We start from the raw sequence: 23763 nt of genomic DNA on the forward strand, positions 1-23763 counted from the left end.
CAAAGTTGTCGAGAGTAGCTCGTCTTCTAATTGTGTGCCTGAATCTACATCAAGGACTCTAATAATACTTTCTTTGACATAACCTTTCTTTCACTGTTCAGTGATTGTCATTATATCCAATGCGTGCCTATTGTAAGAAATGTAATAACTTATTTCTGATTTTATATTAAACTTTATGCAATGTTAGTGCAGAGTATGCAAAGATTTTAATCTGGGACATCCATTTCTCATGCTTGATCGTGCTAACGGTCAAATCCTGTTATCGTATGGCCTCTTTTATATAGTTGTGTCTTACCTTCACAGTGAATGTACACTTCCTTGGAAAGCAGCACTCATTTCTTTTGTTTCCTTTTACCTCCTCAAATTGTTGAAGGTCATGCTAAGAACTTGGCTGGTGGCTGATGAGTGACTTTTTAAAGTCATTTTTGAGTTCCTTTGAGTATAATATCAAATTGCGTTACTCTTATTGTTGTTTGTCACAGAGTCCAGAGTGTAAGGCAGGTGGAAGAACTATGTTTCTTCTCACTCTCCACCCATCCTGTGGACCTAAGGCCTGAGTATAGGAAGTGCATGCTCAGTGGTTCCCAGTGTGCCATGTCTGGGGCAAGTCTGTCTTTCCCGTGATTATGAGATTTACAAACTGACTTGGGCATTCCATGTGCTAAGCATTGTGCAAAATGAATGATGGTGAAGCCAAAGGAGCAAGGAGATAGAGGCCTAATTCTACAATCCACCTTACTGTTTCCTAGGGAGCCAAGCAGAGGAAATGAAGCAGAGAATTTCTTTATTTTGTCCCTTCGTTACTCAAAACCTGTTATAGCAGGGATTTTTTTGCTTGCCTGATATATGCAGCCTGATACACTTTGAAGCCACCCTGATCTTACCCAGTGTTAGTTGATGTTTTTCTGTGTTTTCTGTATTAACAGAATATGCTTTCAATTTTCCTTTCCCTTGACTTCCATTCATCCTGCAAAACTTTTCTAACATTTTCTCTTTTTTTTCAGTACCTTGGTCTAGCTCTGCTCAACAATTGTTTATTTACAACTGCTCTGATTAGACTTTGGTTTCACCTTTATTATTATTGCACATATGGCATTGATTTGTAAATATGTATTTCTTTATTTCTCCTGCTAGTACAAGAACAATTGAATGGCACAGATGACATCTGCAGTTGTTACATAAATGTTTCCTTCTCTTCCCTATTCCTTCCCAATGCCAGGATATGTATACCTCGTAAGCATTGTTAAATGTACTGAATTTGGGAGAAAAGTTAGTTTTTATTTAAAAATTTCTGAGGTAGTAGGGTTCACTGTTGATATCAGAATTGAAGTTTATTTTCTATTGAAAATAATCTAGCAGTTTTAATGTGTGTCTTGCAGATCAAACTGATATACAAAATACTTCTGTGATAGTACTCTAATAAACTTCACTTGAAAATGATAGCATTAATGTCAGTTTTTAAGATGGTTGAGGAATAACAAAAATTATAATGAACTTGTAATTAGATAATGGTTTAGAAGCTTTTCATATACTGAATCTATCATAATATAGTTTTTGAGGCTGAATAACTAAACCAATTAAGAAAATGCCTGGTAGAATGGACAAGAGACTGATCTTTAGGAAAAAGGGCAAGAAATGGAATATTTTGATTATCATCAAATTCACTCCTAAGTTGATAACTTTATACTTTGTTAGAAGAGCAATGTGTGGAGTTGGCATGCTTGATTCCCTCAAGTCTGAATAACACATCATTCGTTAAGTGGCTTTTGTATCTTAATGACTTGTTGCTAAATCAGAGTGTGGGCTCATGGGACCATCAGCATTTCTATTACCTGGGAGCTTGTTGGAAATGCAGACCCTATGCTTCCACCCAGACCTTTGCAACAGCAACTCCCTTTTAGCAGTAATTCTAGGTAATTCCCATGCACATTAAAACTGAGTTGCACATGTCTTAATGTATGTCATTGAAATATGCATGATGATGAGGGAAGATTAAGTCCATTTGAAAAAATAATCAATTGCTATTTTCTTCCAAGAAAGGAGAAGACATACATATTTAACACAACAGCTTTCTTGATGCCTTGTACAGAGAGTTTTTTATCTGAAAATCAGTTTATATCTTCTGAATTTATTGTGCAACTGACAGAGAAGTAATAAAAAAAAAAAAAAGAATGCCAAGCAGTCCAGTTAAAATAACAATTTCTTTCATTTCATTCTGTCAAGAAGTGACTTTTTTCAATCAGAAGTTTAAAAAATAATGTTTATGGAAGTTTGGTAGCATCTTTAGGTAATCTCTCTAAGCAGTATTTACAGAGCAGGCACATTAGTCTTTTAATATTCATAGAAAATCCTGGTTAGGGTGGGTAGACATCCCATTGTACTGGATCATCTGGGAAGCTAAAGGGGTTTGACACTTGAGTGTTTTTGATTGACCAGTGATGTTGGAACCTGAGTGAATGGTCCATAGTTACATCACATTTTTCTCCAGTTGTGCTAACTGTTTGATTCAGGTTTTATTTGAATCCTTTTGAATCTTAGGTTGGAAGTATCCAAGTTGTTTCCTAGAAACAAACCATGTTAGGTGTAATAAAAACCAAAGAATGGACTTAGTGAAGGAATCTGGTATAGTCCTTCTGCTTTTTTTCTCTCTTTCATTTTGCAATTAAAAAAAAAAAAAAAAAAAAAAAAAAAAAAAAAAAGATGGGATTCTTGTTTGTTGGCAAAACTACTCATGTGCTTAGTTTGTCCACACTGTGAAGTCGGGAGTGATATTAGGCGGTGTGATTCTAGGGCCTGTTAATGAGGGTTAATACCAATTGCTCAGGCCAAATAGAAAGATATTTGGCTTTAGAATTTTCAAAGAATCAAACCCATGCTGGTAAGCCTGCTTTATTCTGATTGTTGTAAAACTACTTCCATTCCCTGCTGGCAGCTCAAACAGCTTTCTTTAGGAAGTCCTCCCTATAAATAGTTGTTTTTCCCCCCTCCTTCCTCTCTAAGTCAATCAAACACATGAAACTCCTGAGGTTCACCCCCCACTAAGGTCCACATCTAACCCCATTTAATTGCAATAATGGGGATTTACGTTCTAGCTATTCTGAGGAGTGGTTTTATCTACTATGGGAAGCAGAGTCCCTTTCATGTGGCAGCAAAATATAAATATCTCACTATGCCCTTTTCCTTGCCCTTTCCTCCTAGGACCTGGAACATAAGATCAGATCAACTCAAATATCTTGGAAATGGTGCTTTCTATTGGCAGTTATTTTGTTCATTTTTTAAAGTGACCTTAATTTTTTCCCCTTCCCCTTTGTTGTAATAATAGCCTGAGGCACAGAGAAATACAAACCCATCCCAACACACATCCAGCCATTTGCTTCTCATGCCTTATGTTTGTATGTTTGACTATTTGGATATTAATTAAGAGATGTTGATTTCAAAGTGCTTTTTTTTTTTTCTCAGTTTCTCAAATATTTAAACAACTTTTACACATTTTTAAAAAATTCCCACTTTCTCTCTGTTTGTAATAAGATTAATTATGTGAGGTGCACTGCTGCTTATCCCCATGAAAGAAAATCTAAAACGAGGGATTTCAGCTTCAAGAAGGCTATTTTGTCCTGTTTCCGATGTTCTAAAGGGATTAATTTACCATATCGTATAGCCCTGGAAGACTGTGATAATTGAAAACATCCATATTCATTGCATGTTCAAAGGGATCTGTCTGACTTTGTAATGTAAAAAGTGCATTTTTAACCTGAACGGAGACCTGCATCTGCTATTGCTTAATCCTATTAGTCCAACAGTTCCAAAGCTTTAGTGTATAATCATTAGCTCGTGTTAATCCTGAGACATGCCTCCAGCTCCAGCCTGTCAGAAGGAATCCCTGCAGGGAAAATGTGGAGGTGCTGATAGCACAACACCAACTAATCTTATCTTAAATGCTAGCAGCAGCCTCTATCTGTGATAGCCAGGGAATTAAAAACAAATTTTCTATGGGTATTGGATAGCAGGGTGTTCCTCATGCCCCTCCCCTTCTCTCCCTCTCTCTCCCCCTCTGTTAGTGCTTCTCCCTTGCCCTACTTTTCATAGATTCTTTGTTAGGGTGATGCTGGTGATGACAGAACAAGGATGAATGGAAAGAGGGTGGTGAAGGAAACATTTCAGATACTTAGTGTTTCAGCAGTGGAAGCTCTTGGCTAAGTGATTTAGGATACTTGCCAAGTCTTGTATCATTTGTATTCCTTGACGTCAGAAAACCAAGCCAATCCTGTGCTTTCTGCTGCCCTGGATTATAATGCAGGATGACAAAATGTGTCTTACAGTATTACTCCCTCCTGTGGCATGGCCTCCTGAGAGTCTGAGATCTGGATCCCCAGGTGCTGACAGAAGCTTGCCTGAGGATAGAAGTAAGCTGCCATAGAGTGCTAGCAGGTGAGGACTCTATAGGTGGGGAGGAAAGTGGAGATGGGAGTTGGAATCTGGAGACAGTGTGATTCTGACTTTGCTATAGAAGTATATTAAAATGTCCCTGAATATGGAGTTCTCTTGTGGTGCAGTGGGTTAAGGATCCAGTGTTGTCACTGCTGTGGCTTGGGTCCTTGGTGTGGTGTGGATTTGGTCCCTGGCCTAGGAACTTCTATGTGCTGCAGGCATGGCCCAAAGGAAAAAAAAAAAAATGTCCCTGAGTAGAGTTGAGAATTACATATTTCAGATCAGAGTAGCACAGGAGTAAAGAGGACAAGCACTTTGGAAGTGGAGATTTTTTTAGAGAATGAAAGAGATATTTAGTTATTTATGTAATAAACATTAATTTAGTAATTACTATGTGCCTGTCACTGGGACTCTATGCTGAATGTGGTCTCTGCTTTCACTGAAATACAAAAGTGGTGGTCGTCTAGGGACTGTTGGTAAACCAGAGAATGAAATGAAAATAGTGATGTATATAAATGATTATTATCTGTGATAAAATACTCCTATTCTGATATCTGCCTGGGTATTATAATTCAGTTTGATCATCAGTAAAATGCCTTCAAAGGAGAATGTTGAGAGTTCTCTAGTCCAGCTTTTCAAACAATTTATTAAAATTTAACTTCCTAGAAGTAGGCAGGGGGTTATACTTCTTCTCTACCATGTAAGTTTACTCAGTATTAATTAAAATTTAGAGATGTTTCTAAATTCAGGCATTTTTGCAATGGCATGATTTTGGAATAGGATGCAATTAATACTTAAAAAATGTAATTTTACTTATGCTGGTGTTTCCCATTGTGTGATGGTTGTCATGCTATTAGTGGTATGCAGGATGAACAAGCATTTTAATATTTATATTTCTCCTATTAGATATACCTTCTGTTTATGACAGTGATTTGACCTTTCCCTCTGACATCCATGTAACTAAAAGACAGTTTTCTTCAAAATATTAAATGACTTATAAATAGTATAAAGGCTATGAATATATGGCAAACATCTTGAATATGGTGCTTGGATAACCTAGCATTCAAATGACTACATTATGAAACTACTGTTGTCTATAATTCAGTGAGAATTGGTAACTCCCCAGCCATAACTCTGTCATTGCCCCTGCTCAGGAATATACAGCTGCCCTCATTGAGGGGCTGGCTCATCAGGTAATAGTGTTCATTTGATTAGAGTTGCCAGTTGTAAGCTGTGTTACAAGTAAGTTGCCTAAACAAGATGGAAGATGGTGGCAACAAAGAGCAGATTCTTGGATATGTAAGTGAAACATAGCTGAGAAGTAAATATTACTTTCATTTTGGTCACTTTTGATCAATTCATTTATTATTTTTAGTTTACAATAGCAAAATATAACTATCTATTAAACACCTTTTTATTATAGCTTCTGAAAGAAAAAAAAATGTCTTCATCCAGTTCTGAAATACCTCCTTTCCACTCACTGATATTATTGCTTTTAGGACAACTATAAAGTTATAGCAGAACATGCTATACAGAATGTCTTTGAAGCAAACTATCACATCATTAGTTTCTTTGTCTCCAAGAACATGTCAGAAAAATCACCTGCAGTTAGATTTCAGGTGTTTTCCGGACAAGAATCACCAAATTACTAATCTTAATTTTCACTTTTCATTTCCTCATGGATCATTACTTTGCTAACTCCATTGATAGAGGCTCCCTAGAGTTTATGAAATTAAAAATCTGGAATTAGATTTATGCAGATGATCAGTGTGCTGCTCAATCAACTAATACTTATTCAGCATGGTGCCTGAAATTAGGGGAATATAAGGATGAAATGGAGATGGGATCTCCCTCCAGGAATTTACTCTTTAAGAGAGGTGAAGGGATATATATGCGTTTGCTTTTTAGAAAAGGGAGAAAGTGCAAAAACAGGAAGTTTGGAGAACATAATATTGCTGCTGGCTGGAGAGAGAAAATGCACTCTATGGCAGTGGCTGCCAATCCTGATTATACCTTGGAATCATTGGGGGAGCACTGAAAAATATCAGTGTCTGGGCCTCCCTCCCAGAGACTGACTCAAGTGGATTAGACGGGAGTCAATCAGCACTAGTTTTTAAAAGCTCCTTTAGTGATTTTAATGTGCAACCAGGGATAAATTATCAGTAAGAACTAGGTGGTTTTGAACATTTTTGTGTAAAGGGTCCTATTTCTTTTCTTTTTTTTTTTTTTTTTTTTTGTCTTTTTAGGGCCTCACCCAGGACACATGAAAATTCCCAGGCCAGGGATTGAATAGGAGCTGTAGCCGCCAGCCTACGCCATAGCCACAGCAATGCCAGATCTGAGCTTTGTTTGTGACCTACACCACAGCTCAGGGCAACGCCAGAACCTTTAACCCACTGAGTGAGGCCAGAGATCAAACCCAAGTCCTCATGGATACTAGTTGGGTTCATTACCACTGAGCCATGATGGGAACTCCAAGCATCCTATTTCTGATTAAAAATAAAATGTCTTAATGGAATAGATTACCTAGATTTTTGAATATTCTCAGTGTTGATATGGATGAATTCTTTTAAAATATTTCTTGAAACTAATGTTTACCTTTGTGAGATTGTTTCAAAGTATATCTTAAGAGGTTATAATAATCAAAGACTTATTTCCTACAAGGCACTGCATACATAACATTTATTAGCACACTGACATAAAATTTTTAAAATATATTGCTTATTTACAAGGGATACAGATGTATGTTACCTTTAAGTGAGAGTTGATAAGAAAACAAAGTTTTACTATTTCTTCAAAACTAAATTTATTGATGTTATTTGAATTTTTTTTTTCAACTCCATTTTTATTTCTGTATGGACTTTTCAACCATCACCAAAGATCTTGGGCCTAATTTCTGTGGTGACTTCTACCATGAGGATGTTCTGAAGAGGACTTCTCCTTAAACCTGCTCATTGTAATGGTAGAATATTTCAGAAACTGTCTTTGAAGTTATCAAATTGGCCTCCTTGGTTTTTGGCCAGCTTACTTCTATGAGGAGAAACTTGACTACTGGGAACAAGTGCTGCCAAATGGGGAGACTATGAAAAAGATCTCTCATTTTTTCCTAAGGGCACCTCATTAAACAGAGAGCTTCCTGAGACCTCCAGCATTCTGGAGAAACTAATGTAATGCTCTTTTCGAAATTGTCTCCTTTATTCTTTGTTTTGCATTTTCTTCAACTGTGCAAAACCCAGCTCATTTAAAAAAAAATATATCTTCTAGACCCAATTCTTTGATGGAATTGGAAGAGCTCCCCAGAGACTACCAAATCTAGGTGTGAGTGTGCATAAATCATGCAATGCAAGCCTGCTTTTTAAATTCTAGGAAATAATCTATGAGGAATGAATAAATAATCAATAAACAAATACGCATGAAAGGCACTGGGACCACTACATAGTCACCTTTCCCAATAGGATAAATATTTCATTACTAAGCCTATTCTTGGTAGAAATCAACAGTAGCCTCTTACCACCTCTTCTGTGACTCCCCTTCTAAAGGATAAGTGACTGGGGAGGAACTTAAGCCCCCATATACTCAAGGCAGAAAAGTTTTCCTTTTGGCGTGTCCTAGGAAGCCAACCTAGATGATGTGGACTTAATGATAGGATTAATTCCTGCTTTTTATGAAAACTTAATAGCACATCCATTAATATTTTTTCCCCTTTCAATTTTGAAACATTTTTACAGTTGGCCCTCCATGTCTACTGGTTCTGCGTCCAAGGATTCAACCAATCATGGATTGAGAATATTCCAAAAAAAAAAAAAAAAAATCCAGAAAGTTCCAAAAAGCAAAACTTGAACTTTCTGCATGCAAGTAACTATCTGCATAGCATTTACATCCTATTAGGTATTATAAGTTATCTAGAAATGATTTCAATTATAGGAGAGGATATGTGTGGGTTATTTGCAAATACCATAGTATTTTATATAAAGGGACTTGAGCATCCACAGATTGTGGTTTCTGTGGGGGTCCTGGAACCAATTCCCAGTAGATGCTAAAGGATAAGGGATGGCCACACCTGTACATCAGTTAAGCAAAGGAGTGAAAAGCCCATGAACAATTTCTAGTCTGTTGCTCTCTTTCCCTAACGTGGCAACTGAGAAGGCTGCACTTTCCAGATGACCTGTCACCAGAAGGTGGCCCTCTGTGTGACAGGATGATTGGAGCAGAGCCCTACTCTGCTCCCTTATCAGCCAACATGGATCACATAAGTTCCCTGAGAAATAATTAAGCTGTTGAGAAGTTTGTGTTGTTGCTACTGCAGTATAGACTAGTTATCTAGACTGATCCAGTCAACAGTACTATCTGTGCTATTAATTTTGATTATCTTGGTTCTTTTCTGTATGAAATAACTAACTCTGCATAACTTTTTTACTTTTCGGAAACCCTATTAAAAAGAATAGCCACAGCAACAACAGCAACAAAACAGGAGTTCCTGTTATGGTTCAGGGGAAATGAATCCGACTAGTATCCACGAGGATGTTGGTTTGATCCCTGGCCTCAATCAGTGGGTAAAGGATCCAGCATTGCCATGCCTGTGGCTGTGGTGTAGGCCAGCAGCTGTAGCTCCAATTTAACCAACCGCTAGCCTGGGGACTTCCACATGCCAAGGGTTTGGCCCTAAAAAGCAAACAACAACAACAACAACAGCAACAACAAACAAAAAGCAAAATAACAACAAAACCCCCCAAAAAGAAAAACAAAACACCACCACCCCTATTAGTAGTCACTACCTCACTCTTTCTTGAGCCAAGCTTTGGTTTATGGGAGAGAGACTGCAAGGAGGCTGAGAGGGAAGTCGGCCTGCTCGTGTCCAGGGAAAGCCTGTTGCTAATGCCCTTCCTGGGCCTGGAGGAAATAATTGGACTCATTAAGTTGCTTTTCAGTCTTCTTTTCTTTAGTCTCAATAACCCTTAGGTTAATTAGACACGGTTTCTCGCCTTAGGAAATTTTTCTGTGTGTGGTTAGTAATGGAAAGAATGATCATAAACTCAGTAATTAAATTTTCAGTCTTACAAATGCTAAAGAATGGCAAGCTACCTGTAAGATGTCTTGAAAAATCAATAGCCCTTGTGAAACTAGTATCTTCTATCAATAAGTCTGAAAATCTTAGGCTATAATTGAGATGCCTTTGTTAGAATGACGAAATGGTAGGTCCTGATTTCTGCATGGACGATCGAGGTAATCGTTAACAGCCAGAATCATGTGGTGGGGTCAGAATCTGAATTTGGGCCTTCTACGTTTTGATTAACCTTGTAACTTCAGATGAATCATGCAGTCTCTCTCTCTGGACTTTGGTTTTCCTACCCATATAATAGGGATATTAATACACTCCCTGCTTATTGTAATACTAAAAATTAAATTTTATGTGGAAGTAATTTGTAAATTAGAAAGACTAAAAATATATTCTCATCATCATTATGATTAGGGACTTAAAGATATGACTCAATCCTATTTCTAATCATTTTATTGAAGGAGTAAGAAATAAGTTAATCAATATGTTAATAATAATCCATTTGAGTTTTCCTGCTCAAGAGAAAACCAAAACTCCAAAAAGAATATCTTTGCTGGCTAACAACTTCCCCATTCTACTCAGATGTTCTATGTTTATAGAAAGAAGAATTTCAATATTTGGACAAATTCCAATCCTTTGGCTCCATTCTGGGTGCAGCGAGAGTACTAATATTTTCAGAATTGCTGTTATCTTTGTGAGCTGACTCCTTGCCACTTTGCTGGAGGTCTTTACTTCTTCAGGGACTGTGCACCCAAGTCAGGGTGGCCTGTTGAACCCCACAAAGGGCAGAGGTGGGATAGGGATGTGGTACAGGGTGGATAGTTCCCACTTTGCATTTCCATGACTTGGGTTTGCATTTTGACTCTCCTGTTTGTCAGCTGTGTGAACTTGGATATCTTTGTGACCCACTCGAACTTATTAATCTTTACGGGGCACCTGCTACTACGAGACACTTAGAGGAGAGAAATGAGTATCGAAAAACCAAAAACCAAACCCACTCTGTCCTTAAAGAGTTTACAGTCAACACAGGCAAAACCCACAACAAAGGTAAAATAATTTTACCTGCACTGTTGTTTGTAATTAAGCTAGCCCAGTGCCTGGCAGAGAAGCAGTTCAGTAAATGGTAATCATTATTGTCATTATTCACTCTCTTGGGTATGCTAGAGCCAGAAGCCAAGGGACCTGAACTCAGCCCTCCACCTAAGAAGGTCAGGCGGTGGCAGCACGTGGATTATCTACACCTTCCTGCCTCTGGCCAAGGTCTGCCTGGGCTAAAGGAGAGCAGGCAGTGCCTCTGAGGACAAAAAGGCCTCGAAAAGCCTGCCCTTGACCTCAGCTGTCTCTGCTGGCGGAAGATCAGACTCATTCTAAAGCAGATCTGTGGCTTTGGGTTTTCTCCAGGACTGACAGGCAAGAGTCCAGATCACGATTTCAGAACTCATCCTGGCCAGCAGTGAGCTGCCTGGGTTATCCTCAGGAACACCCTGGCCTCCTGAGAGTTGCCCAAACAAAATGCCTGGGAGTTGGGCCAGACTCCCTCAGGCCTTTTCTGGTTTCTGGGGAGTCAGTTTTGAGCCAGAACCTTTTCCAAGATGAGAGGTGAGAAAAAAAGGATCACCCAGACATTAAGCAGCTCTCTCAACCATGGCTTTCTTTAGTGGGTTCTTGGATCAACATTAATGGAATCTTTTTTTTTTTTTTTTTAATCCCAGAGATTTGTTCATGTAATAAGAAAATCATAGTGTTTGACCATTAATTTTCAAAGGAGGACATAAACATTCTTAGATAAGTGAAATTAATTAATGACATTTTACCCTGTTACCTGAGGACAGAAGATTCTGCCAAACTGGAGCTTGAATCTGCTTGTTTTTAAAACCTAATGTATTCATAGTTTAAAGAAAAATAAAAGGGAAAAAAAAACTTTCTCTAATAAAAGAGAATATTTGAGACACAGCTTAAAGTAAAAGAAGCATTTTTTTTTAATATGGTTTTCTTTTCTTTCCATTTTCAAGTGTGACCTCAAGCATGCCATTCATTTGTCATCTAAGACAATTAACCACATCACCATCAGCTCAACATTGGTGATCTAGAGGTATATTGATTGGAAAGATTTCCTTTCACTGTAGCTATTAAGAATGCATCAAAGATCAAAATCCTGTTGTGGGCTCTAAGCAGTTTAAAGAGAATGGTTGCTATATGGAATCACCTGCCGCAAAGTAGCTCCTATTGACCTGCTTCTCCTGGAGATACTTTCTGAAAAATACACCAACTTGAGCCGTTTAGGGCTGTGACATACATGTGGTGAGATCATCTCAATAGTCTGCTTCTATGTCACAGAAGCTGTGAAAGTGTTCAAATCAAAATAGTGGCATTTGGTTGAAGAGGTTTCCCCTTCTCTCCTTGCTCATTTTTCATCTTCCCGGAGGGCCCCCATCTCCCCTCCTCTGCTGTTCTTTGCTCCTCTCGCATGTCTCCCTTCGTGACAAGAAGGAGTGCCTCCTCCGGGCCAATGCATCAAGCAGTGACACTGCCGGAGTCATTCCCTCCGACAGACGTCAATTTAAAAGGCAAGAGAAGATTTCAAGGCAGGGGTGAGGGACGTGAAGGGAATTAGTCATCATTACCCTGCAGCTACGTGGGCTCGCTGGAGCTGTTCCCTCATCAGGCTCCTCATGACTATGCCCTGAGCATCACCCCCATCACTCTAAATAGTCATGACACAGCTGATGTACGGGTTAAAATGATGAGCAGGAGAGACAGGCCTCTCCCAAAGTAAATAGACTGAATTAGAGGCATTACAACAGTTAATATGTCAGGTCCCTGTTGGGAGGCCATAGATCCTGTGTGGTCTATTTCCCCTGCATATTGAAATTGATTGTGCCTTGGGCTCTGGCGGGGTTGGTGGGGGAGGGGCGCCTAAGGTTCATCCTTTCAGTCACACAGATCAAAGAAAGCGGACAGTGTTATGTGGAGTGATTTGCTCTGAAGGTGCAGGGAATAGAATTTAATAGAGCAATGGGGTATAATGAAAGAAGCCATGAGTCTTAGCCAATGTCTCCCCAGACCACCCCATCCGAGGAGTATAAATAAGATCATGCTCTTCCCTAAATCATATTTCTTTGGCTCAGCCCTATTTAAAACTGCAGGAGTGCCATCCTCTTTTTCTCCTTCCCCACCTGGCTAACTCTTTCTGGGAGACCTCAGGGAATGCTTCCTGTGTATTTGAACACAGTTCTTTTGGCCACCATATCTGAAGGGCTTCTTTTCTTCTTCTGCTCACTGTGGTGATACCTGTCAGCGGAGGCTGCCAGCTTCTGAACCAGTACCCCAGGTCAAATATGAAGGGCATTGTTGCCACTGAGATGCTGACAGCATTGGCCCTCTTGCCAGTAATGCCACATAGAGTCTCAGGTTACTGCTCAAGTGCCTGGCAGTAATGCCCATAATCCACTTGGTTCCTTCGTAAACTCAAAGCAAATTCACTGCTACAGAGACTTCGATGGAACAGATCTTTTTGTTTCAAGTCCCTCATTAGGGCTATTCCCACCTCCAAGTTATTTTAATTTAGTCCTCTCATTTTTACAGGCAAACACATTAAGGCCTAGAGTGATCAAATGACTTGTCCAAGGTCAACAGCTAGTTTTAGTTAAACTGAGATTAGTCCTTCTGATTCTTTCTTCATTCTCCAAATATTATTGAGCATCTACTGTATGTCAGGCAAAAATACCTGCTTTATAAAACCTACATTCTTTTTGAAAGTAGAATGTTTAAAATGAATTAAAAATTTTAAAAATGAGTTATATGGCAAGTTAAAAATCAATACATGTTTTAGAGAAAAATAAATGAAGGATAGAGGATAGAGAGTGTAAGGAGGTAGGCATCACCAATTTATAAAAGTTAGTGAAGAAAGAACTCATTGAAAAAGTAACATCTGGATGACTTAAGAAGGTAAAGGGGCCAGCACATAGTTATCGATGAGAAGAGCCTTCCAAACACAGGAGACAACAGCCAAGGCCCTGTATTAGGGGCACAACTAGTCTGTTCAAGGAACAATAAGACAGCCCTGTGGCTTGGGACAGAGTAAAGGCAAAGCAAACAGAGTTTCCTGATGAATGAATGTGGGGTAGATGAGAAAGAGTGGAGTAAAGGATGAGGGTGATGTCAACTGACATGGCAGAAAATGCAGGTGCAGGTTTAGGAATTATGGTCATGAGTTTAAGTTTTGACAGGATAAATTTGTGTTGCCAGTTAGATATCCAGTGGCAGATGTTGAGTAGGGAGCTGTATGTGTGAGTCTTGAGTTTACTGGAAAGGTCTGGGTTGGGATTCTAAACTTGCAGATACACAGTATACAGATGGCATTTTAGGTCATGAGATTAGATCAGGTGATCAAAGAAATGGATGCAATTACAGAAAAGAAGAGGTCTAACGAGTGAGCACTGCAACATTCTGACTTCAGAACTCAAAGAAATGTTGGAGGACCAGCAAGAGCTACTGTATCCTCTTCTCCCTCTTATGATAAGGCCACACCCAGGGAGCATCTCTTCATGGTGAGTGGCCCCCAAGGCCCTCCACCAGCACTCTCCTCTTTCTCCTTTATTTCTGACTCCTTTATCAAGGCTTACTTTTCCAATTCATTCCTACAAGGTGCTGGGTACTAGATTTAAAAAGTTTGAGTGACTGGGACTGAAGAATGATTAATTTTATATATCTGAAAATGGCTTTCCTGGTGTCCGTGAACACTTTTTGTTTAAGTGTGCTCCACAACAGAAAGGGAAAAAGGGCACCAGAGTTATTTTCTGTTGACAGAGCCCATTAAACTATGGATGTCATTTGAATTAAGAGAAAAATCAAAAGCAAATTGTACACTAAAGTACGATAGGAAACCCTTCATTTCCAGGCTGGAAGAAACTTTGGTAGGAACATTCAGTCCAGGGGTGGCACTGCGAAAGAAACAGGCAGAGTGGAAGTTGAAACTACATGCGTAACCCTGTTCTATTCCACATCAACAGACCATTTTATGGAACTACCTGCACTGTGTCTTCTTTGAGGAGAAATTAGGACAAGGACCGTGGTTTTATATGCATCCTATTTTATTTTTTAATTTTTTAAAATGATTTTTATTTTTTAAATCATAGCCGGTTTACAGTGTTCTGTCAATTTTCTACTGTACAGCAAGGTGACCCAGTCACACATACCTATATACATTCTTTTCCTCACATTATCATGCTCCATTATAAGTGACTAGATATAGTTTCCAGTGCTATACAGCAAGATCTCATTCCTTATCCATTCCAAAGGCAATAGTGTGCATCTATTAACCCCAAATTCCCAGTCCATCCCACTCTCTCCCCCTCCCTCTTGGCAACCTCAGATCTGTCCTCCAAGTCCATGAGTTTCTTTTCTGTGGAAAGGTTCATTTGTGCCATATATTAGATTCCAGATATAAGTGATATCATATGGTATTTGTCTTTCTCTTTCTGACTTCATTTAGTATGGGAGTCTCTAGTTCCATCCATGTTGCTGCAAATGGCATTATTTTGTTCTTTTTTATGGCTGAGTAGTATTCCTTTGTTATATATGCCACATCTTCTTAGTCCATTCATCTGTCAATGGACATTTAGGTTGTTTCCATGTTTCGGCTATTGTGAATAGTGCTGCAATGAACATTTTGTCTGGATATATGCCCAAGGATGGGATTGCTTGGTCATATGGTAGTTCTTTATTTAGTTTTCTAAGGTACCTCCATACTCTTTTCCATAGTGTTTGTACCAATTTACATTCCCAGCAACAGTGCAAGAAGGTTCCCTTTTCTCTATACCCTCTCCAGCATTTGTTATTTGTGGACTTATTAATGATGGCCATTCTGACTGGTGTGAGGTGGTACCTCATAGTAGTTTTGATTGCCATTTCTTTAATAATCAGTGATGTTGAACATTTTTTCATATACTTGTTGGCCATCTGTGTATCTTCTTTGAAGAAATGTCTATTCAGGTCCTTTGCCCATTTTTCAATTGGTTGTTGGCTTTTTTCGCTGTTGAGTTGTATAAGTTGTTTGTATATTTTAGAGATTAGGCCCTTGTCAGTTGCATCATTTGAAACTATTTTCTCCCATTCTGTAAGTTGTCTTTTTTTTTTTTTCTGGTTTCCTTTGCTGTGCAAAAGCTTGTCAATTTGATTAGGTCCCATTGGTTTATTTTTGGTTGTATTTCTGTTGCCTTGGGAAACTGATCTGAGAAAACATTTGTAAGGTTGATGTCAGCGATTATTTGGCCTATGTTTTCTTCTAGTAGTTTGATGGTGGCTTATTTTACGTTTAAGTCTTTAAGCCATTTTGAGTTTATTTTTGTGCATGGTGTGAGAGTGTGTTACAGTTTCATTGATTTACGTGCAGCTGTCCAGTTTTCCTAGCACCACTTGCTGAAAAGACTATCTTTTCCCCATTTTATATTCTTGCCTCCTTCATTGAAAATTAATTGACCATAGGTGTCTAGGTTTATTTTTGGGGTTCTGTATTCTGTTCCCTTGGTCTGTATGTCTGTTTTGGTACCAGTACCACACTGTCTTGATGACTATGGCTTTGTAGTAGTGCCTGATGTCTGCGAGAGTTATACCTCCTCTTGGTTTTTGTTCCTCAGGATTGCTTTGGCAATTCTGGGTCTTTTGTGGTTCCAAATAATTTTTTGGATGGTTTGTTCTAGTTCTGTGAAAGATGTTATGGGTAATTTGATAGGGATTGCATTGAATTTGTAGATTGTTTTGGGTAGTATGGCCATTTTTGTAATATTACTTTTTCCAACCCAGGAGCATGGAATATCTTCCCACTTCTTGAATCCTCTTTCATTTCCTTGATTAATATTTTATAGTTCTCAGCATATAAGTCTTTCACCTCCTTGGTCAGGTTTATTTCCAGGTATTTAATTTTTTGGGATACAATTTTAAAAGGTATTGTATTTTTGTATTCCTTTTCTAATATTTCCTTGTTAGTATACAGAAATGCAACTGATTTCTGAATGTTAATCTTATATCCTGCTACTTTGCTGAATTTGTTGATCAATTCAAGCAGTTTTTGGGTTGAGTCCTTAGGGTTTTCTGTATATAGTATCATGTCATCTGTATACAGTGACAGTTTTACCTCTTCTCTTCCAATTTGGATATCTTTTATTTCTTTTGTTTGTTTGCTGTGTCTAGGACTTCCAGTACTATGTTGGATAAAAGTGGTGAGAGTGGGCATCCTTGTCTTATTCCATATTTTAGTGGGAAGGCTTTCAGCTTTTCTCCATTGAGCATTATATTTGCTGTGGGTTTGTCGTAAATGGGTTTACTATGTTAAGATATGTTCCCTCTATACCCGCTTTGGTAAGAGTTTTATCATGAATGTATGTTGGACTTTGTCACATGCTTTTTCTGCATCTATTGACATGATCATGTGGTTTTTAACTTTTCTTTTGTTAATGTGGTGTATGACGTTGATTGATTGGTGAATGTTGAAACATCCTTGTGAACCTCATGAATCCCACTTGTTCATGGCATATGATCTTTTTTATATGTTATTGGATTTGGTTAGCTAAAATTTTGCTGAGAATTTTTGCATCTATATTCATCAAAGATATTGGCCTGTAATTTTTTTTGGTGGTATCTTTGTCTGGTTTTGGAATTAGGGTGATGGTGGTGTCATAGAATATCTTTGGGAGTGTTCCTTCTTCTTCAACATTTTGGAAAAGTTTAAGGAGGATGGGTACACTTTCCTCTTGATATGTTTGGTAGAATTCACCTTTGAAGCTGTCTGGTCCTGGACTTTTATTTGTAGGGAGTGTTTTATGACATATTAAATTTCATTTCTAGTGATCAGTCTGTTCAGTTGATCTGTTTCTTCTTGATTCAGTTTTTGTGGGCTGTAAGTCTCTAGAAAGTTGTCCATTTCTTCCAGGTTGTCATATTTGTTGGCATATAATTGTTCATAGTATTCTCTTACATTTTTTGTGTGTGTTTTTCAGTACCTGTTGTGATTTCTCCTTTTTCATTTCTTATTTTGTTTATTTTGGTTTTTTCTCTTTTCTTCTTGGTGAGTCTGGCCAGAGGTTTGTCAATTTTGTTTACCTTTTCAAAGAACCAGTTCTTGGTTTTATTGATTTTTTTTTCTATTGTTATTTTAAATCTCTATTTTATTGATTTCCTCTCTATCTTTATGATTTCCTTCCTTCTTCTGACTTCAGGTTTTGTTTGTTCTTCTTTTTCTAATTCATTTAGGTAGTGGGTTAAGTTGTCGCTCTGCGATTTTTCTTCTTTTTTAAGGAAGGCCAGTATCGCTGTGAATTTCCCTCTAAGCACTGCTTTTGCAGCATGATTCCTATTTTAAAGAACTGCTAGGCTCAGTTGCAGGGTGAGGGAGTTTAAGTAATTGAGATATGAAACCATAATTAGTAGTGATTCTGGGGTAGGCATGAAATAGTTAGTATTTATAACTATTTCAAATACTTTTCAAATGCAGTGAGTGCCAAAACATACATAGACACTCATCCACACACATCTGTGGACTGCAACTCTCACTAGCACACACAGTTTATTCTATAAATAATAAATAATTTTTTAGCTAACAATCAAGATGAACTGCCAGAGAACTCTCTTTTTTGGCAATAAGATTTCCTGCTCAATAACAACAAATAACATAAGGATTATGAAGCAAAATGTAACAAACATTATCTAGCACCATGATGTTCTAATAGTAGAATGTTAAGCATCAACCTAGTCATGCAGGAGAAACTTTCTTGGCATAGAAAACTTCTTGTCATTTAACCACCAAGTCATTAGTTACTTCTTTTTCCTCTAAGTGAGACTAGTCTTAAAACTACACTAAAGTGAACATGAAATAAGATAAAATAGTGATGAAACCCTGAAGGCCTTGAAACAGCAATTCTGGAATATCTTTGTATTCATCTCTGGGTAGAGAGTGGGAGGAATTAACCTATGCCAATTTGGCCCTTTGTCAGTTTTCAGGTATTTTGGTAAATATAAAAAAAGATTGGAAGTGTATAAGGTTTCTTCACCAGATGGTATTTTACATTGGAAACTTATCTTAGACCCAACTACAATACCTACTAAGGTGGAGGCATAACCTATTTTAGTTACACTTAGGAAAAACTTTCTCTGTTTTCAAGCACTCCCACAAGCACCTCCTATGAAGGATACACTCTGAGGTAGAAACCACAACTATGGGGCTTAGTTTTAGACAATATCTAGTGGGATCAGTGGTAGCATTTTCTAGAAAGTTACATGTAGATCAAAGGCCTGCAACATTCCTATACTTTTATTGTGCAGTGGTCTCTGTGGCTGAATAATCCTTCTGACCAAGCACATATTTCGAACATTCATTTCACCAGTGAACAGTGATTTCTTAGGCTAATAAAAGGGATGAGCATTGCATAGTTCTTCAAGTGTTAAGAGGTCATAGGGTATAGTTTAGAATAAATGTACACGTTAGTACATTACACTGTGAATACTAAAACATAGTACATGCAGAATATAACAGTTGTCCTAATTACCTTCCATCTATAGGCAAAGCATGAATGAATGCCCCCTCATGTTGTATTCCTACCACCTACATGTCTGTAATTCAGGACATTTATGTCACTGAATATTTGACAATACTGACTTAGAAAATATCTTTATTACAAAGAAGAAAATAGCTTTTTGCAATTGGTGTAATGTCTTCAAAGCCCTGATTCTTTTCCTTCTTTGGACTACTGTGTTCTTTATGGCTAAATCAGATATATATATATATATATACACACACACATATAAACTATATATACTCATACACATATATAAGCTATACACCTGTATGTAATAACTAAATACACATATAAACTATATATAAACTGAATACATTTAGTTATATATGTGTGTATGTGTGTATATATAGTTTACATATGTGTGTGTATGTGTCAGATATTTTTGTTAATAATATGCAGATTTAAAAATTACTCTTTACACACTTTTCAGGACATAAATTATCCCCATCGGCAGTACCTCTGTAGGGAGTTGGAGTCACCACTCCATCCCAACAAGTGAAAAGCTGAACAGAATGAAAATCAATAAAATGTGATAATACAAGAAAAGAAGCAAACATTTCAGATGATGCATAAGGGGAGAAAAGCAGCAACATGAAGGCAGCAACATGAAGAATAGAGATTTCTCTAGTGAGAATTCACATTCTGTTGAGACTAGAAAGTATAAGAAAATTAGGAATATTTATAGTAGTTTCTGGACCTGATTAAATAAAGAAAATCTGTTAGCTTATGAGGTAATATGAAACAGGATACCAACACAGAACTTGCTTGGCATGACTATAAGGTAGGAGAAACATTGAATTTTTCTAGTATGATCTAATTAGACCTGTGACCTAGTTCTTATTCTTAACTAATAACCATCTGTTTGAAGTTCACCATGTAGCTTAATTTCATGAATCTCATACTCAACTTTTAGAAGCAAGAGTGGTATAAAAATGGAAGGCACTAATTATTTTTCTCTCATAAAAATATGTTGCACATTTTGTTCCCATGGAATCTTTAATTGTAAGCTGAGTAAACCAGAGTAAAAACAATTTGGGGAAAACAATAACCGAAATCTTATTTCTCTGATAGCGAAACTCTTTTCATATTTTCTTCCTGGTGTTATCAACAATGATACATCTTTTATGTAGATTGATTATTATACATGATTTTTATTTTGTGTATTTTACTAACTTTTTATTAAAATTTAAATCTATTTCTTTGTAGATTTCATTGTTGCTTTTGGTTTCCATATTATGAAATGATGTAAACATTTAAAATTAAATGAAGTCATAGCTTCTAATTAACATTAGGCCATGGGAATCTGATACTTTAGTTAGTAATATGCAGATTTTAAATTACTCTTTACACACTTTTCAGGACATAAATTATCCCCAAATTATATGAATGTATTCTCAGTATGAAAGAGAATATTGTAGAAGAATATAGAGACAAAGAGAGACATGGAAACATAATAATAGAGTACGCTACACAGCAGCCCCTCCTTTATTTTACCTGTCTTCAAGGACCGTAGTCATTTGTTTGTGCTTGTTAATTTATTTTATCAGTATATCTTGTTTTGTTTTCATTGTCTGTAGGTTTTTTTTTTTTTAATTTTTGATCTTTTTGTCTTTTTAGGACCGCACTCATGGCATCAGGAGGTTCCCAGGCTAGGGGTCCAATTGGAGCTATAACCACTGGCCTGCAGCATAGCCACAGCAACTCAGGATCCAAGCTGTGTTTGCGACCTACACCACAGCTCACAGCAATGCCAGATCCTCAACCTACTGAGTGAGGCCAGGGATCGAACCCGCATCCTCATGGGTGCTAGTTGGGTTTGCTAATCACTGAGCCATGATGGGAACTCCCATTGTTTGTAGTTCAAAGTGTACAGGTCTTTCATCTCCTTGGTTAAATTTATTCCTAAATATTTTATCGTTTTGATACTATTATAAATAAATGTGATTGTTTTCTTAATTTCTGTAATAGCTCATTTTTAAAGTATAGAGTCAAAATTTTTTAAAAAAACTGATTTTGTATCTTGCAACTTTACTGAATTTATTATTCTGTTTTTTGATGGGGTTCTTAGAATTTTCTATATATAAGATTATGTCATCTGCAAACAGAGACAATTTTACTTCTACTTTATGATTTGGATGTTTTTTATTTCTTTTCCTTGCCTATGACTGGGCTAACTAGAGTTTCCAGATTTATTTTGAGTAAAAATGCCAAGAATGGGCATCCTTATCTTGTTCCTGATGTTAGAGAAAAAGCTTTCAGCTTTTCACTGTTGAGTATGTTAGCTGTGAGCTTGTCATACATGGCCGCTATTTTGTTGAGATATATTCCTTCCATACCTAATTTGTTGAGGGTTTTTTAATGTGACATGATGTTTAATTCTGTCAAATGCTTTTTCTGTATCTATTGAGATGATCATATAATTTTTGTCTTTTATTCTCTTGATATGGTACATCATATTTATTGATTTTTATGTATTGAATTATCCTTGCATCCTAGGGATAAATCCCTCTTGACCATGGTATGTAATCCTTTTAATGTGCTATGGGATTCTATTTGCTAGTATTTTGTGAAGGATTTTTGTGCATATGTGCATCAGGGATGTTGGCCTGTAATTTTCTTTTCTCATAGTGTCCTTATCTAGCTTTGGTATTCTACTTGATTACTCTAATCAGTTGTTGGATTAAATATCACCTTAACACAATGTTTTACTGAAGTATAATCAACATGTAATAATATTGTCTTTGGGTGTACAACATATTGATTTAATATTTGTGTATATTGTAAACTGATTGCAACAATAAGTTGCCATATGTAGTTATATTTTTTTCTAATGATGAGGACTTTTAAGATCTATTCTTATAGCAACTCTCAAATATACAATACAGTATTACTAACTGTAGTTACCATGCTGTACATTATATTCCCATGATTTATTTAGTTAATAACTAGTACTTTGTATCTCTTAACTACCTTCATTCATTTTGCCCACCCCAATCCCTTGCCTCTGGAAACCAATCTGTTCTCTGTATCTATGGGTTTATTTTTTTGTTTTGTTTTGTTTTTGCTTTTAGACGCCATGTATAAGTGAGATCACATGGTATTTATCTTTCTCTGATTTATTTCTCTTAGAATAATGGCCTCAACGTCTATTCATGTTTTCAAAAATGGCAGGATTTCCTTCTTTTTATTTTTTTATTTATTTCTTTTTAATTTTTTAATTAGGGCTGCAGCTGTGGCAAATGGAAGTTCCCAGGCGAGGGGTCCATTTGGAGCTATAGCTGTCGGCCTACACCATAGCCACAGCAGTGCCAGATCTGAGCAGCATCTGCAAACTACACTATAGCTTGCTGCAATGCCCTACATATCCTTAACCCACTGAGTGGGGCCAGAGATCGAACTTGCCTCCTCATTCCGTTGAGCTACAATGGGAACTCCTGGTTTCCTTCTTTTGAAATGACAGAATAATAGTCCATTTTGTATCTATATGTCTGAATCATGTTTTCTTAGATTGTTTCCATGTACCTGCAATTGTAAATAGTACTGCAGTGAACATGGGGGTGCAGATATTTTTTGAGTTAGTTTTTTATTTTCTTCAGATAAATGCCCAGAACTGGAATTATCAGATCATATGGTAATTTTTATTTATTTATTTATTTATTTATTTATTTATTTATTTTTGTCTTTTTAGGTGTGCACCTGCAGCATATGGAGGTTCCCAGGGTAGGAGTCGAATTGGATCTGTAGCTGCTGGCCTACACCACAGACACAGCAATGCCAAATCTGAGCTGCATCTGCAACCTACACCACAGCTCACAGCAATGCCAGATTCTTAGCTCACTGAGGGAGGCCAGGGCTTGAATCTGAGTCCCCATGGATGCTAGTGAGATTTGTTTTCGCTGAGACATCATGGAAACTCCGGTAATTTTATTTTTAATTTAATTTAATTTTTTGGCCACGACTGCAGCATACATACATTCCCAGGCCAAAGATCAACCCCAAGCCACAGCAGACACAATACCAAGTCCTGAACCACTGTGCCACCAGGGAATTCCGTATTTTTAACCTCTGTAGTGTTTTCCATAGTGGCTTCACCAATTTACATTTCCACCAAAGTACACATGGGTTCCATTTTCTCCACATCCTTGCCTACATTTCTTCACTTTTGCCCTTTTGATAATAGCCATCCTAACAGCATGCCATGATAATCTCATTGGGCTCTGATAAACATTTCCTTTGCCTATTTTTTTTTGTTTTGTTTTTTATTTTGTTTTTTTTTCCCCAGAATTTCACAGACTGTATATGAAAAACTAGAAATAATGTGAGGCTCAGGATGATGTTTTCTTTCTCAAGTGAGTCCTCACTTTGCTCCTGACTGGCTGTTATTCACAAGGGTACTAACAGTCCCTGGTCACCTCAACCATAAATGGTTTAAAATTGTTTGAACCTGGACTTTGTTTCCTGTTAGATCTACGCTGTTTCTGGTTTAATGTTACTTTCTGTGATACCCCAAAGTTTGAGTATTTATAAGGACTCTCCTGCTTGGCAGGCCCTGAGTACCATTTTTGGTTCTTAGCCCTGTGAGTCTATTGAAAGCTCTACTCAGGTTCTCAATTTTAGATTAATTGCCTATGGAATTGATAATCATACTGAGAGAAGCTGTCCCAAGTGCTACTTTCTGTTGCCTTATCAAGTCATATAGTAATATTT

General features: G+C 37.3%; 1 long non-coding RNA gene across 1 annotated transcript in view; it reads left to right on the forward strand.

Annotated features, from left to right (window-relative positions):
- Positions 2684-23763, forward strand: part of LOC102162974 — an 84619-nt gene continuing 63539 nt past the window's right edge. The window contains exon 1 of the long non-coding RNA XR_002336510.1: positions 2684-4428. This is a non-coding gene — a long non-coding RNA (uncharacterized LOC102162974). The remainder of the gene's footprint in view (positions 4429-23763) is intronic.

The sequence above is a fragment of the Sus scrofa genome, chromosome 1, assembly GCF_000003025.6.
Source record: "Sus scrofa isolate TJ Tabasco breed Duroc chromosome 1, Sscrofa11.1, whole genome shotgun sequence".
NCBI lineage: Eukaryota > Metazoa > Chordata > Mammalia > Artiodactyla > Suidae > Sus > Sus scrofa.